We start from the raw sequence: 13,246 nt of genomic DNA on the forward strand, positions 1-13,246 counted from the left end.
AATGGAGCAAACACAGAGACAAGTCTGATTTGCAGAACCATAGGATACTTTTACTGTCTTCATTTTACACTCTAGCAGCAAGAGAGGCAACGCGGCATTACAAGCCTATTCAGAGGAAGGCTATAACAAAGTCCTATTAACAAAGGATATGTAGGATAAATCCTCTTCCACGGCCACCTCCCAATGCATTCTCTCCTATCACCATGACAACCCCCATCGTTCATAACCAGCCCGAATACTATAACCAAGAAGTAAAGAGTAAGCCTTTATCCTCAGCTCATGTGGGTTTATTTCCAATAATGATCCTGTTTCTCAGTAAATTCTTGCCTTATTACCACATCGAGCAGCCAATCATTAGCACTAGAGAAATCCAAGGGTTTCTGGGATTTTAGCCCCCCCCCCAAAATGATTAGATTCCAGTTTCCTCTCCGATACCCAATTAAGAGCAAGATTACACAAATCCTCAGCTTCCCAGCTCAGCCTAACTCTACCTCAATCATTAAATGAGGCTAAAATCACCTAAGATAAAAGGCAATGCTCAATGACACTAAGTAACAATTGATTATATGAAAAACTCTGTCAACAAGGAAATGAAAGAAATGGCATAAAGCCAACCAACCACTTCTGCAGTTCTTTGTATGTCAGCTTGGGTGCCCAGTACAGATCAACATAACTCTTTTTTCTTTCTTTTCAGGGCTGTGCCATGGCATATGGAATTTCCTAGGCTAGGGGTCCAATCCAGAACTGCAGCTGCCAGCCTATGCCACAGTCACAGCAACACTGTAGGATCCGAGCTGCATCTGTGACCTACACCACAGCTCATGGCAACGCCGGCTCCTTAACCCACTGAGCAAGGCCAGGGATTGAACGCACATCCTCATGGATACTAATTGGGTTCATTACCACAGAACCACGATGGGAATGCCAACATAACTCTTGATTAACTAGTCTAGAAGCTTCCTAAACCAAAATATCTTTTCAAAATATTTCAGGTTAATTGAGATGACCCAGGTAAAGACAGAACAATCTATGACTATAATTATGGGGGAATTATAATAGCTTTTCTCCACCAGCTGGGGGCATAGTAATTATTCTTCATATCATTTGAAACCCTGAGTTGGGTAAAAGCCAGTCATTCCCAGCAAGACTGCTATGTAAGGTAGAGAGAAGAACACATACCTGACAAATCTGTCTGCCATTTGGAGGCCTATCAATAAGTTGGTTTTAATCTCTTGATAAGTGGATTTTTGTATTTTTTACTTTAAAGCCTTAAGTAAAATCTCTCAGGGCAGCTGTGTGCATTTAAGTTAAGCTGTAGAACACTGAGGATACTTTTTTTTTTTTACATTAAACATGGCACCACACTGAGAGTTCCAAACTCTTGAAAGGGAAGCAAAAAGGGCCCATTTTTATGATGCAAGAATCACAGACACTTAATTGCAATAAGATCACTGTTGCCTGGCATGCTGAAAACCTCACCAAAGAAGAAACATTTAGACTTGAGTTTTGAAAGATAAAAAGGACTCCATGAGGGAGTTCAGGGAGGGAAAGATATTTCAGGAAAAGAAAAGAGGCAAGTGATGGCAGTGAAAATGGCAATAGAAAGACCTTCAAAAATTCTCTCCTCCATAAAAGTAATAAGAAAGCTGGCAAAAATGGACAAAGTCAACTTTTTCAGAAACTGGGAAATTAACTAAAGGCTTGCTGCAATCTGCAGAGCATTTATTTAAGAAAAACAGCTGAAGAGAGAGCTTTGTGGTGTTTTAACATTTCCAATATTTCACGCTCCAGCTCCACAGCAGACTTGAAAATGAACAGTCCGTACACATTGTGAAAATCAGCAGTTTGGCAGCCAGCAAAGGAAGCAAAATAGGGGTGGAGTTCCTCCAAAACCTCCTTCCCAGAGAACTATGATTATTTGATCTGGCCAGTAGTTTCCTGGGAGACCTCATTTGCTGTCTATCTTTGACTGACTCAGGGCCATCCTAGTATAAACAGACTTTTCCCTAAGGGCATTCATCGAAACAATTATTGTCAATTGTTCAATTTCATGACCTGCCAGAAGAGATGAATACGAGTTGAGGCAACAGACTAACCAAGGGCCTAAAAGGAAGAGCTGGGGAATGAAATATTCATAGGGGCTTTGGAAAGTTCCTAGATATTTCTGGGACTCTAGAAGGCTATGCCTATACATATGGTTGTTCACATTTCCGGAGCTAAAAAACATGCTCAGGAAAGACCTGAGAAGGCCGTAAATTCTCATGAGACATACAAACGAAATAATGGTACATGCACAAGGAAAAAAACAATCAGCAGAAACTGTCTTTGAGAAAGCCTAGATATTGGATTTATTAGACAAAGATTTTAAGTCATCTATCTTAAAAATGTACAAGGGAGTTCCCGTCGTGGCGCAGTGGTTAACGAATCCGACTAGGAACCATGAGGTTTCGGGTTCGGTCCCTGCCCTTGCTCAGTGGGTTAACGATCCGGCGTTGCCGTGAGCTGTGGTGTAGGTTGCAGACGCGGCTCGGATCCCGCGTTGCTGTGGCTCTGGCGTAGGCTGGTGGCTACAGCTCCGATTCAACCCCTAGCCTGGGAATCTCCATATGCCGCGGGAGCGGCCCAAGAAATAGCAACAACAACAACAACAACAACCAAAAAAAAAAAAAAAAAAAATGTACAAGGACCAAAGGAAACCATGACTAAAGAACTAAAGGAAAGTATGCAAACAATTCTCATCAAATAGAGAATACGAATAAAGAGATACAATTTATGAGAAGGCATTAAATAAAAGTTCTAGAGTGGTAATGTACAATAACTAAAATGAAAAATTTGCTAGGAGATCAATATTAGATCTCAGTAGGAAGACTCAGCAAATTTGAGGAGCCAGTCTGATGAATGGAAAGAAAAAAAAAGAATTAATAAAAATTCACAGAGCCTCAGAGATCTGTGGGACACAATCAAATATACCAACAAATATCTTATAGGAATCCAGAAGAAGAGAAGAGAAAAAGGAAGCAAAATAATATTTGGAGAACTCTTTAACTAGATGAAAAAGCATTATTCTATATATTCAAGAAGGCAAATAAACTCCAAGTAGGAAAAACCCCCAAGAGATTCACACTTAGATACATCATAATTAAACTGTGGAAAGACAAAGAATTTTGAAAGTCTCAAGAGAGAAGTAACTCATCATGTACAGGAGTTCTCAAGATGATTAACTGCTGAATCCTCATCAAAAGCCACAGAGGCCAGGGAACAGGATGACATGTACAACAAGGTGCTAAAAAATGTCAACAAAGAATTCTATGTTAACACCAGCCAGAATGGCCATCATCAAAAAGTCTGCAAACAGTGCTGGAGAGGGTGTGGAGAAAAAAGGAACCCTATTACACTGTTGGTGGGATTGTAAATTGGTGCAACCACTGTGGAAAACAGTATGGAGATTCCTCAGAAAACTAAAAATAGAATTACCATTTGATCCAGCAATCCCACTCCTGGGCATCTATCCAGAGAAAACCATGACTCGAAAAGACACATGTACTCCAATGTTCATTGCAGCACTATTTGCAATAGCCAAGACATGGAAACAACCCATCAACAGAGGAGAGGATCAAGAAGATGTGGTACATAGACACAATGGAATATTACTTAGCCATTAAAAGGCACGAAATAACGGCATTTTTAGCAACATGGATGGACCTAGAAATTATCATGCTAAGTGAAATTGGTCAGATAATGCCAGTGTCAAATGCTATCACTGACATGTGGAATCTGAAAAAAGGACAGACTGAACTTCCTTGCAGAACAGATACTGACTCACAGACTTTGAAAAACTTATGGTTTCCAAATGAGACAATTTGGGGAGTGGGGAGATACACTGGGGGTGTGGGATGGAAATCCTCTAAAATTGGATTGTGATGATCATTGTACATCTATAAATGTAATAAATTCACTGAGTAATAAAAAAAGAATTCTGTATTAAGCAATGATATCCTTCAAAAACAAGGAAATTAAGATACAGATAATCAAAAACTTAAAGAATTTATCACTAGCAAACTGGCCTGACAAAAAATATTAAAAGGAATCCTTAAAGCTAAAATGAAAGGATAGTAGACAGTAGCTTGAATCTACATAAAAAATAAGGAGCATTAGTAGCTACACAGGTAAATATAAAATAGATTATAAATAAATATATTTTTCTTAACTGTTTTTTTCTATCTGATTAGGAAGACAACTCCATAGAGCAATAATTATAAATCTGTGTTGATTGGCACACAAAGTATAAAGATGGAATTTGTATGTCAATAACAGCACAAAGAGGGGATAAGGAATAGAACCATACAGGAGCAAATGTTTTATATACTATTCAAGTTAAGTTGGCATCAGTCTGAATTAGATTAGCATGCGTTGTTACAATTTCTTGGATATGACACCAAAAGCTTAGGCAACAAAAGTAAAAAGACATTGGGTTACTTCAAAATTAAAAACTTGTGCATCAAAAAACATGGTCAAGGAAATAAAAAGATAACATGTATAATGAGAAAAAATATTTGCAAATCACTTATCTGACAGGGGATTGATATACAGGATATACAAAGAACTTCTACAACTCAACAACAACAAAACAACTCAATTGAAAAGTGGGCAAAGGACTTGAATAGTCACCTCTCTAAAGGAGAGCTCCAAAGAGCCAACAATACATGAAAAGATGCTCAATATCACTAATGAGGGAAAGGCAAATCAAAACCACAGTGAAGTACCACTTCACATCCATTAAGATAACTATAATTTTTTTTCTGGGGCTGGGTATTTTATTTTTTATATTTCTTATTAAAGTAGAGTTGATTTACATGTTTCAATTTCTGCTATACAGCAAAGTGATCCAGCAGTATACACACACACACACACACACACACACACACACTCCTTTTCTTATGTTATCATCCTTCATGGTCTATGCCAAGCGACTGAATATAGTTCCCTGTGAAGACAGCTATAATTTAAAAAATTAGAAAGTAACAAATGTTGGTGAGGATGTGGAGAAATTGGAACCCTTGTACACTTCTGCTGGGAATGTAAAATAGTATAGATGCTGTGAAAAATGGTAATGGCAAATCTTCAAAAAATTAAAAAGATAGTTACTATAGCAATTTTACTTCTGGGCATCATACTCAAAAGAAATCAAAGCAGGGACCTGGACAGATACGCACACCCATGTACATGGCAGTATTATTCACAACAGTCAAAATATAGAAGCAATGTAAGTGTCTCTCACCAGATAAGTAAATAAACAACATATGATATATAGATGCAAGGGAATAGTACAGGACCTTTGAAAGGTCATGGATGAATCTTGAAGATATTATACCGCATGAAATAAGCCAGTCACAAAAGAATATTGTACAATTCCACTTGTACAAGGTTCAAATTCATAGAGTCAGGAAGTAGAAAATTGGTCCCCAGGGGCTGGAGAAAGAAAAAATGGGAATTTAGTGTTTCCTGAACAGGGTTTCAGTTTGGGAAGAGGAACAAAGTTCTCAAGATGGATGGTGATGATGGTGGTACAACAATACAAATTATTTAATGCTACAGAAATGTACACTTAAAAATGATTAAAATGGTAAAATACAATCCATATAGAAAAAGACAGAAAATATATAATCTAGCAAGGAAACATACAAGCCAGAAAAACATAAAATGACAGGAACCCAAAATACCAATTATGACCACAAATATCACTGGTTAAACTCCCTTACAGACTCTCATATGGAACACAATGATTTCAGTTTTCTGCTACTTTTAATAGGCATTATGAAGATGCAGTAGTCAATCAAGAATCTTTTTTTTTGTGTGTGTGTGTGTTTTAGGGCCGCACCTGCGGCATATGGAAGTTCCCAGGCTAGGGGTCTAATTGGAGCTGTAGCCTCAGGCCTATGCCACATACACAGTCAGGCTAGATCCAAGATGTGTCTGCAACCTACACCACAGCTCACAGCAATGCCAGATCCTTAACCCACTGAGCGAGGCCAGGGATCAAACCTGCGACCTCATGGTTACTAGTCAGGTTTGTTGCAGCTGGGCTGCTACAGGAACTTCTCAATCAAGAATTGCTATGTACCAGAGTTCCCGTCGTGGCGCAGTGGTTAACGAATCCGACTAGGAACCATGAGGTTTCGGGTTCGGTCCCTGCCCCTGCTCAGTGGGTTAACAATCTGGCGTTGCCCTGAGCTGTGGTGTAGGTTGCAGACCCGGCTTGGATCCCGCGTTGCTGTGCTTCTGGCGTAGGCCGGTGGCTACAGCTCCGATTCGACCCCTAGCCTGGGAACCTCCATATGCCGCGGGAGTGGCCCAAAGAAATTTTGGCCCAAAGAAATAGCAAAAAGACAAAAAAAAAAAAAAAAAAAAAGAATTGTTATGTACCATTACTAACATTAAGAATAGTCGTATAAAGCATAAACTACTAGAAGTACAAAAAGAATTTGGCAAAAACATAATTTTAGTAGGAAGTTTTAAGACATCTCTTTCAGTCCTTGGTAGATCAAATATACAAAAAATAAAATAGAGACAAGAACAGTCTTATCAAGTGCTCATAAAAAGTGTGGAAAAATCATGGCAGAGAATCTTAAATATTCTAAAACAAATTATACTTACTGCATCTTTTGACCATTGCAAAACAACAACAAAAAATAATGATTATATACAAAGTAATTCTAAGTGCTTGGAAATTCTTTAAAAATGATTAAAAGCAAGAGAAACACAGACACTTTAGCTAATCTCATCAAGTAAAAAAGAAGACAATTACAATATACAAAATAGGATCAGAAAGATATAGATAGAGATTACTCTGCCAAACCATATGCTAATGAATTCAACATCTGAAAAAAGTGGATGATATCCTAGAAAAAAAAATTAATGAGGAAAATTGACCCAAAAGAAGTCAGAACATTTTAAGAGAAACCCCTATAGAAGAAATGATAAAAACTGTTAAGAAGATGCCAGGCTCAATTTACCAGAGATTTTTTTTTTTTTTAACAGCTGCACCTGTGGCATATAGAAGTTCCTGGGCCAGGGATTGGATTTGAACCACAGCTGTGGCAATGCCGGATCCTTTAACCCACTGCCCAGGGCAAGGGATTGAACCTGCACCTCCACAGTGACCCAAGCCACTGCAGTCAGATTCTTAATCCACTGTACCACAGCAGGAACTCATACTGGTGGTTTTTTTAAACTTCCAGGGAATATACAGTTCTTGTAAAATTTTTTTATAGAGCACTAGAAAAATATAGAAAACACTTCTAAGGCCCATACATCCAGACTGTACGAATGAAAATATGTCATTTTTTTCTGATGATTTTTTTAAAACGTGTGTTTGACACAATCTACCTATAAAGTGGAAGTCTCCTTATTAAATGCCTTCTCAAGCCCCAATCCCTCCCACCCACTTCCCTTCTTCTGCCCAAACAACCTGACCATGCGTGAGCTCTGGATCCTTACAGGCTCTGAGATAAAGATGGCATTTTTAATCTGTGGGGACAATACGAACGACTGAGAAGAAAGAAAAATGTGCAGAGATTGAGAAAAAAATAATAAAGCCAGGCCCCTATATCCCCTCATATTCCAAAATAAATTCCAAGTAAATGAAGGTGTTCAATATAAAAATAAATCACAAAAGGAACCAGAAGAAAAAAAGGGATGAACATTTATCTAAATGTGTACAGATGAAGAACATGTGCTGAAGGTCCTGAAAACTTTAGCTACATAAAAACTCAAACCTTCAAAATTAGAAAACATAATTTCACAATATAGAAATAAGCAGAAAACCCAAGAAGACAATCCATTGAGGAAATACCAGTGGTTAAGAAACGTAAACACTATTTCATCTCTAAGTTACAAAAACATGAACATTGAATGAGGAGGTACTCCCTTCATCTCGCCCTGCCCCCAAGTTGGTAATTTAGCAAAATATTAGGAAACGGTGATAATGCTTAGGAGCCTCTGGGGAATATGGCCCTCATGTGTTAACAATGGCAGTGCAAACGGACAGGACGATTTTCATCAAAATTTTAAAAAATCATGCCCCCTGACCCAATGAGTCTGCATCTTAAAATTTAAGTGAAACAGGAGGGATGGGCCAACTCTGGGTGCGTTTTTATAAGAGGGAGAAATGGACAGAAACTAAATGACTAGACGCTGGCTCACGAGTTATAACCCATCTATATGATGGAAGATTTTGCGGCCTTTAAAAAGTACACAGTAAAAGAATATTTCATAACAGGAAAATGTTTGTGATACTGTTGACAAATGGAAAAAAGCAGATCACAAACACTGTCCATACATGGAGCAAAGGTTAAAATAGAAACAGTGGTTTCTCTGGGTAGCGGGAGTACATCGAATTTTTTTTCCATGTTAGCTTTTTTTCATTGTTTTTTCCCCTAACAATTAATAGACTGCTCTTTTTAAAATCAGGAAAAGATGTAATATACAAATAATAAAATTCACTATTCAGAGTGGATGGCGCTGAGGTTGCTCAGGGAGAGTATTAAGAGCAGAAAGGGGAAAGGGCGAGGGGTAGAACCCATGTGAGCAATTAAGATAGAAACCTGGTAATATTTGTTTGTCCTCAAAACAAGGAGACCTGTCCATCAACCTTAAGGGTGGTTTACATAATGTGGAATTGAATTTGCTTCCTGTTCGTTCCTTGGGTTTCCATGATTAAACACAGATGACGCTCTGGGCAGATCACACTCTTCCTGAGCACACCCACAGCCAGAAGGAAGTCTCAAGAATCACCCTCTCCCCCTACAGCCTGGAGAATGGGGAGTCACCTTTCCTGACTCCCCCCACCCCACCATCAACTACCTCTCCCCAACTCACTTACCCTTCCAAGTTGGTTCCAAAAGGGAAAGAAAGATCTGTTGTCCGAGGGGGGAGAGAAAACGGATTTTATAGTCCTTCCTCTCCTCCCACCAGGAGCCTACAGCCTCCTCCCCAAACCAGGATTCCTCGGGAAAGTGGGAGGGGAAAGGGGGGAGGGAGCTTCAAGGACGATAAAGAAGAAGGAAGTGGTCTTATAAATGTCTTATTTCTTCAATTACATGAATAGGGGGCACATAAACTGGAGCAGACTGAAAATGTGTTTTTGTGAAACATTCCATATCAATTCCATTTTCTGGATAAAAATATGGCACTAGGAGAGTTCACATTAAAAAAACAAACAAACAAACAAACAAAAAAAAAACCTTTAAAAATTATGGGTATTGGAGTTCCCTTCTCATGGCTCAGCAGTTAATGAACCCGACTAGGATCCATGAGGACACAGGTTCCATCCCTGGCCTCACTCAGTGGGTTAAGGATCCCAAGTTGCCGTGAGCTGTGGTGTAGGTTGCAGGTGCAGCTCGGATCTGGCATTGCTGTGGCTGTGGCGCAGGCTGGCAGCTGCAGCTCCGATTAGACCCCTACCCTGGGAACCTCCATATGCCTCCGGTGCAGCCCTAAAAAGAGAAAGAAAGAAAGGAAGAAAGGAAGAAAGGAAGAAAGGAAAGAAAGAAAGGAAGAAAGAAAGAAAATCTTTGGCAATTTCTAGGTAGTGGAAATTACTGAAGCCCTCCTACTTGGCAACTGGAGGTTTACATACACATTACTTAGCAATCAGCACAAGGACTTAGAATAAAGATGGTATTATTAACATTTCATAGTAAAGAACAGGAACATGAGAAAGAGAAAAAAAAAATCTCTGATTCTAAAACTAAATTCATGCTGTGAAGACTTTAGAGGGTACTTAAACTATCCTTTGGAGAATATTGTGAACTACTCCAAAGCTAAAAAAGTTATTAAGTAACAAATAAAGAAGTTTAACAAGGAATGTGAAAAAAAAAAAAATGGTGGCTGTGGGGAAGGCCTGGTCTTTGGACTGGACTTTGAAATATGGCTCATCTGATAAAGGGAAGGAGTATTTGCAAGAGAAAATGAGTATGTGTCCCTTTGCTGATAATGACAAGCTTATTCTCCTGAGATAACAGGTTTTAGCCTGTTAATTTTAATTATTGATGTAATTAAAAGCAGAGGATGAGGGAGGCTTAGAAGTTATGTGACTTAGACTTCCTTGAAAACACTCTCAAGTCTCAGCTGGAAACCTCACTCCTTGGGAAATTCTTTTGTTGAAAAATCCATTTCTGTCACTAGCCAGTTTCCCAAACTTGGATCCCAGAGGCTCTCATTTCACCAGGAACTTCCATCCGTGTTGTACTTAAATCCCCTTACGACTCTGGGCAGGCTCACATCTTGCTAAACCCCCTTCCCTGATCTCTGGCAACTCCAAGCCTCCAACAATGCCTGGTACATAGTAAGTTCTCAGCGAACTTTTCTTGAAAATATTTGGTGGAATGGTGGATTAAGAGTTGCCCTAAAGTGAATAATGAAAGTAACCCCAAAAGGTACTCCAGAGATATGGAACATTTTTCCATCTTCTCCATGAGATCATAACTGGATTTGGCCTATTAATGAGGCGTCTGTATCTTAATGAATCTGAATCAAAAATCTCAATCGATTTCTGATGGACAAATGCATTCTTTTACAGATTTAATTCTGCGGGGGGTGGGGGGTTGAAGATTTCAATAGTTCTAAAATACTGGGAGAATCATTAATTAATTAGAGTCCTTCAAATGCTCTGCCTCCAGAAAGAGCCTAATCAAAATGTCCAGGCTTTGGCATCAGACAAAATGGGATCCAGACCGAGCACTAATTGTGACTTTGAGAAAGTTATGCAATGCCCCTAATTTCACTGTTTTCATCAGCAGAGCAGGGATTATACATCGACCTGAAAGAACTGTCATGAGAATTGTGAGACATAACTATGGAATGCATACACATGTGACCTGGCGCGAGGTACTCAGTGGACGGTACTCACCATCGCCGTCATCACCACCATCAAACAGCCCAAGGGAAAAATAAGACCTGGCTAAAATTCGAAAACCCTTCCAGAATTGCAGCAGTATGGCGTCATCACTTAAGAAGTGACTTCTGGAGTCAGATAACCCAGGCTCCGCCAACTATTAGTTGCCTGACTTGGGAAGGGGACTTCACTGGGGCCTCAGTTTTCCCATTCATAAAATGGAACCCATGGAATACATTTCAGAGTTTCCGTCTAAGGATTGAATGTGCTAAGAAAGAAATTTTTTTTCTTTTCTTTCTTTTTTCTTTTTTTTTTTAAAGGGCCACACCCGAGGCATATGGAGGTTCCCAGGCTAGGGGTCTAATCAGAGCTACAGATGCTGGCCTTCACCACAGCCACAGCCATGCCAGATCCTTAACCCATTAAGCAAGGCCAGGGATTGAACCCACCACTTCATGGTTCCTAGTCAGATTCGTTTCTGCTGCACCACGACAGGAACTCCAATAAAAACCCTTTAGAATGAGGCTTGATACATGCTGCCTCTTCTGAACAAGAATAGGACACAACCCATAGTAGGTCTTCTAAACAGTTAATGAATAAACACATGATTTTCCCCTGAAATAATCTCTTGAATACAATAAACTAATTCAGGAAAACTTTTGATCTTTTGTGCACATCTTCCTGGGAAAACTCGAAGCTATCTGGGATGGTTTGAAAGAAATTTTAAACATTCAAAGCCTAGGCGGTCATTCTGTTTCTCCTCGGATGTCATTTTCTGACCCCTTTGTCAACGAAATGTGTTAATGATTCTATACCTCTGCTTAACTCAAACGCTTTGTTCCATGAGACAAAATACTACTTTTGCTCTTTGATTCTCCCCGCCCCCAATTCTCTGCTGCTGTCCAGGTCTTCAACTTTCACCTGGTCATTCTTTATCAGCTAAATCCTTATCAAGTCTCATCTCTCTCCTGCTGGACTGGACTGGGAAGATAATAAATTCTTCCACTGTGAGAAATGTGTTTGCTATGCTCTGACGTTGCTGGCAAATCAATCACTACAGAATTCTGTAGCTAATTAATTCTATAGCTCAACAGCATCTGAGTGCGTTTTCTGGCTTTGAAGACAGTTTGGAACCTAATCAATTAGTAAACAGCTTCTGGACATGGCAAGATGGAGAAGTAAATACAACTCATCTCACTGCCCAAATTTCCCCTTAGGCTTTACTCTGGGTTGTTTCTAGGTATTTACTCATTCCTCTGACTAAGCATTCCTCTGATAAATCAAGGGTAACTTATATTTTAGTCAACCTATGGGAGCCAGCATCTGAATCACCTAGCAAACAGGAAAATCTAGGCATCGATCTAACACTTAATGACTTTTTTTCTTAATATGCTGATCCCTCAAATGCCTGGAATCGAGTTGACGGCATTTTTGAAATTTTTACGTGTTGTTTCCATTAGATGAATTATTTTGGGAAATCTGGCTATTACAACACTAATGGTTATACCAAAAATTCTTCCTAGGAATACCTGCATAAGGTAGAATGCCTCTCTCTGGGGATAGGGAGATGTCTCAGTGAAAAGAATCGCCAAGTTAATTTACAACTCAGGTGAATGAATGGCATTTTAGTAATAAGTCTATAAATACTTGGACAAGATCATTATTTAATAATTCTTATTTGACATTACTTCTATGTCGAATCTAAAATGTGACATGAATGACTATATCTATGAAGGAGAAATAGACTTGGAGGTGGAGAGAACTGACTTGTGATTGCCAGGGGAGGAGGCATGGGGGAGAGAAGGACTGGGAGTTGGGGATCAGCAGATGCAAACTAGTATATGTGGGATGGATAAACAACGAGTCCTACTGTATAGCTCAGGGAACTATATTCAATAGCCTGTGATAAACCCTAATGCAAAAAATATGGGAAAGAATATATGTATGCATAACTGAATCACTTTGCTGTACAGCAGAAATGAACACAACACTGTAAATGAACTATACTTCAGTAAAACTGAAAAAAAGCTTTATAAAAATCCTTCTTTGCTTACTTTTATTTTCAAGGTAAACATTTTAGACCTTGTTAAAAGGGATCGTTTCTCTCTTGAATGTATTCTAACTTTGTGAAAAAGGGTGTTTTGTTTATTTGTTTGTTTTCTTTTTTTGGCTGCTCCTGTGGCCTGCAGAAGTTCCCGGGCCAGGGATCAAACCTGCGCTATGGCAGCGACCCAAGCCACAGCAGTGACAATGCCTGATCCTTATCCTGCTGTGCCACCAAGAAATTCCAAATGGTGAGACTAGGTAAAACTTCTTACTAGAAGTTATTTTGGGATAACTGCTAATTCACAT

At 39.2% G+C, this 13,246-nt stretch overlaps 1 protein-coding gene across 2 annotated transcripts in view; it reads right to left on the bottom strand.

Annotated features, from left to right (window-relative positions):
• MAB21L3 (mab-21 like 3) overlaps window positions 1–9,300 on the bottom strand; it is a 78,366-nt gene extending 69,066 nt beyond the window's left edge. For both annotated transcript variants that reach the window (XM_013997245.2, XM_013997243.2), the window contains exon 1: window positions 8,882–9,300. The gene's annotated coding sequence lies outside the window, so the exon portion shown is untranslated. The remainder of the gene's footprint in view (window positions 1–8,881) is intronic.

This window comes from Sus scrofa, chromosome 4 (genome assembly GCF_000003025.6).
Source record: "Sus scrofa isolate TJ Tabasco breed Duroc chromosome 4, Sscrofa11.1, whole genome shotgun sequence".
Lineage (NCBI taxonomy): Eukaryota > Metazoa > Chordata > Mammalia > Artiodactyla > Suidae > Sus > Sus scrofa.